This window comes from Rhinolophus ferrumequinum, chromosome 14 (genome assembly GCF_004115265.2).
Source record: "Rhinolophus ferrumequinum isolate MPI-CBG mRhiFer1 chromosome 14, mRhiFer1_v1.p, whole genome shotgun sequence".
Taxonomy (NCBI): domain Eukaryota; kingdom Metazoa; phylum Chordata; class Mammalia; order Chiroptera; family Rhinolophidae; genus Rhinolophus; species Rhinolophus ferrumequinum.
In genome coordinates, this window is record NC_046297.1 from 39,600,283 (window position 1) to 39,605,020 (window position 4,738).

A 4,738-nucleotide genomic window follows, 5' to 3' on the forward strand; every position below is an offset into this window, starting at 1 on the left:
TGAAAGGGACTTGTAAGAGTAGAAGCGTGAAATGACTGAGGAATAGGAAGTGTGATTGGAGCAAGGAAACCAACAGGTACCTCCAACTCTCATCTCTCCTCTAGAGTACACACTCATGTATCTACCTGCTTATTTGATATCTTTACCTAGATATTTTGGACTCTTCAAAATCAGTGTGCAAAACACCAAGTTACTAATCTTGGCTTGCCACACTTAGTTCTTTCCCAATATTCCTCATATCAGTGAATGTAACCACCATCTGCCCAATTGGAAGTGAGAAACCTACGAGTTGTCGTTGACAATTCCCTCTTCTTCAATTCCTCATCAAAATATTTTTTTAAAAAGATTTTTATTAAAAAATATAGCTAACATACATTATATCAGTTACAGGTGTACAACATAGTTGTTCAATATTTATATACCTAAAAAAGTGATCACCAATGATAAGTCCAGCAACCATCTGACACTGTACTACGCTATCACAACATTATTGACTATATTTCCTATGCTGTATATTACATCCCATGACTTCTTTTATATCTGGAAATTTGAACCTCTTAGTCCCCTTTACCTTTTCCCCCATTTTTAATTTTTCAATTACAATTAACATTCAATATTGTTTTGCAATCATTTCTGGTGTACAGTACAGTGGTTAGCCATTTGTATAATTTAAGAAGTGATCCCCGACTACGAGTAGTATAACACTCACCAGGCATTATACATGGTTGTTACCATATTATTGACTATATTCTCTATGCTTTACATCCCCGTGACTATTTTGTAACTACCAATTTGTACTCCTTTTTTTTTTTTTTTTTTTAAGATTTTATTGGGCAAGGGGAATAGGACTTTATTGGGGAGCAGTCTGTATTTCCAGGACTTTTTCCTGGAAAGTTGTTGTCCTTTCAATCTTAGTTGTGGAGGGTGCTGTTCAGCTTCAAGTTGTGTGTCCTTTCAGTCTTAGATGTAGAGAGCGCACCTCAGCTCTAGGTCCAGTTGCCATTGTTAGTTGCAGGGGGCACAGCCCACCATCCCTTGCGGGACTCGAGGAGTTGAGCCAGCAACCTTGTGGTTGAAAGCCTACTGGGCCCACGTGGGAATCGAACCGGCAGCCTTCACAGTTAGGAGCATGGAGCTCCAACCGCCTGAGCCACTGGGCCAGCCCCCAATTTGTACTTCTTAATTCCTTCACCTTTTTCACCCTGACCCCCAACCCCCTCCTATCAATCACCCGGATAAATCTAGTACCCATCTGACACCATACAGTTACAATATTATTGACTATATTCCTTGTGCTATACCCCACCATCCCCATGATTACTTTGTAACAATGTATTTGCACTTCTTAATCCCTTACCCCTTTTCAAACACTCCAACCCCACTCCCATCTGGCAATCATCAAAATGTTCTCTGTATCTGTGAGTGTGTTTGTTCTTAGATTCCATATATAAGTGAAATCACATTTCATCTGTCTTTCTGTTCTGACAAATACTCCACTCAGCACAATACCCTCCAGGTCTCTTCATGCCACTGTAGATGGCAAGAACCTATTCCCTTCCACGGCCAAGCAATATTCCATTGTATATATGCACCACCTCCTCTTTATTCATTCATCCATCGATGGACACCCAGGTTGCCTCCACATCTTCATCAATGTAAATAATGAGCATATGGATACACACGTCCTCTTGAAGTACTGTTTTGGGTTTCTTCAGATAAAGAGCCAGAACTAGGGTTACTGGGTCCTTGTCTCTTATTATAGCCTTTGTTATAAAGTCCATTTTGTATGGTATAAATATTGCTACTCCAGCTTTTTTCTTTTTCTTTTTTTTTTTCCATTTTCAGGAAACACTTTTTCCATCCCTTCACTTTCAGTCTGTGTGTTTTTCAATTTGAAGCATCTCTTGTAGGCAGCATATGTAAGGGTTTTATTTCCTTATCCATTTAGCCACCCTATGCTTTCGATCATTTAATCCATTTACATAGAAAGCAACTGTTGATGATGTCATAAAAATGGCGGCGTGAGGTGAGCCTTATGAAATCTCCCCCGGAATTTACAACAAATTGAACAACTATAACTCCACAAAAGACTCTCTGCACAACAGACAGGCAAGACTTAGAGGCGCACTACTGAAATCACCTAAAGGTGGGCAAATTGTATGAGTGGGGAGGAGGAAAGGGAGAAGTGAAGAGACGGGACCACACTGGCACAGGACACAGACCTAACTCAGTGCTCCAAGCTTGGTGCATTCCAGCACTACCGAAGCTGCAGGAGAGGGAAGAACTCGGACTGCGAGGGCTCCGCTTATGGCCCACAGGACTGAAGGGACAGCATATAACACGGCTAAACCCAACACTCATGGTTTCCTCAGTCATTGAGGTCACAAGACCTCAATGACTGAGGAAAGAAGGCTGAAAACAGTGATTTAAGCCCTCAGTGATGAGCAGAGAAAGGAAGCCTTAGGCACTAAGCCTAGCCGCCCCCTCCTTCCCTCCCAGAGCTCGCCCTGCCCCTACCTGCCCAGTGCCAAAGCCGAACAGTAGCAGTATAAGAGCAAAAGAACAGAATATTTGCAGTTCTGAGAACTGTGGTCTGCAGAAACGGACTCACAGCCCAAGTAGTTCCAGCAAAGGGGAGGGAGCCATGGAAGCAGGACTGGCTGTGGTGGTGGACATTGCCATTGCTCTGGGCCCCCTCTAACAACCCACCCCACCTGTCACCACCTATATGGGTGGATCCCTGCAGGAGTAAACAAAACTACTGAAACACATAGCTCTGAATCTGGTGCAGGAAGAGATTTGGAACTTCAGAAGCTCTCCACATCTCCCCACAGTGGTGGTGCCCTATGACCCAGGTGAACTGTTCACAGAGAAGCCCGGCTTCCAAGGAAACCCCCATTGCATGAGAAGCCGGAATAGTGCATAGAAAATATAACACTACAGTGAGAGAGAGAAAAAAAGGCTGCAGTCGGAGAGAAAACAAAACATTCTACCAACACCTACTGGAAAACAAAAGAAAGACCTCTTCCTGTCAACCTGTTGCACAAACCATTCCTGTAGATGTCTGGGAAGAGAAATAATAAATCAGTAATTGTCATGAATAACCAAGGTAACAAGACAGCTCAGGAAGAAAATGAAAAGTCTCCAGAAAATGAACGTAAAGACATGGAAATATTTGACTTAAATGACAGAGAATTCAAGATTGCAGTTCTGAAAAAACTCAACGAGATGCAAGAAAACACAGACAGGCAGTTTAATGAATTCAGAAACACAATCAAAGAACAGCATGAACATTTTACCAAAGGGATTGAAAATTTAAAAAAAAAAAACAAATAGAATTTCTGGAGATTAAGAACTAAATAGAAGAAATGAAGAATGAAATAGCCAGCTTAGGAAGAAGAGTTGACCAGATGGAGAAAAGAATCAGTGACACAGAAGACAGAAACCAGGAAATGACACGGATGGAAGAAGAAATAGACTTGAGACTTAAAAGAAATGAAATAACTCTACAAGAACTTTCTGACTCCATCAGAAAGAGCAATGTAAGAATAATGGGCATACCAAAAGAAGAAGAAAGAGAGACAGTAACAGAGAGTATATTCAAACAAATAGTCAACGAGAACTTCCCAAACTTGTAGAAAGAACAGGATTTTCGAATCCAAGAAGCAAATAGAACACCGAATTACCCCAACCCCAATAGGCCTTCTCCAAGGCACACTGTATGGAAGCTGTCAAAAATTAACAAAAAAGAAAGAATATTCAAGGCAGCCAGGTAAAAAGAAGACAGTAACCTACAAAGGACAGCCCATTAGATTATCATCAGATTTTTCAGCAGAAACTGTACAAGCCAGGAGGGCATGGAATCAAATATTCAAACTATTGAAAGAGAGAAATTACGAGGCAAGAATAATATATCCGGCAAAGATATCCTTTAGATATAAAGGAGGAATAAAGACCCTTCCAGACATACATAGTTGAGATAATTTTCTAACACACGATTTACACTACAAGAAATACTGAAGGAGGCTATTCAACCAGCATAAATAGGGGTAATTTGTGACAACCAAAACATAAAAGGAGGAACAGTAAAGGCCTGAACCGGAATATGGGAATGGAGAAAGTATGCATGGTGAAGAAAATGGAATACTCTAAATATGAATCTTTCTTTTACATAAACTTAAGGGTAACCACTCAAAAAAAATCCAGAACTGAAATATATAACGTAATAAAAGAAGAAACAGAGGGGAAAATCATACAATACCACCACAAAGACATAACAGAAAAAAACAAAAAGGCAAAGAAACAATGGAGACACAGTCTTACCAGAAAACCAAAGAGAGAATGATAGGAAATCCTCACATATCAATAATCACCCTAAATGTAAATGGACTGAACTCACCAATAAAAAGGCACAGAGTAGTAGATTGAATCAAAAACCTAAACCCAATCATATTCTGTCTCCAAAAGACACATCTCAGCTATAAGGACTCAAAGTAAAAGGGTGGAAATTGACACTCCAAGCAAACGGTATCCACAGAAAATCAGGTGTGGCCATACTGATATCAGATGAAACAGACTTCAGATGAAAAAGGTAACAAGAGAGAAAGATGGACATTTCATAATGGTAAAGGGGACTATACAACAAGAAGACATCACAGTCATTAATATTTATGCCCCCAATCAAGGAGCACCGAAATATACCAAGCAACTTCTAACATAACTAAAGGGAGAAATTGAG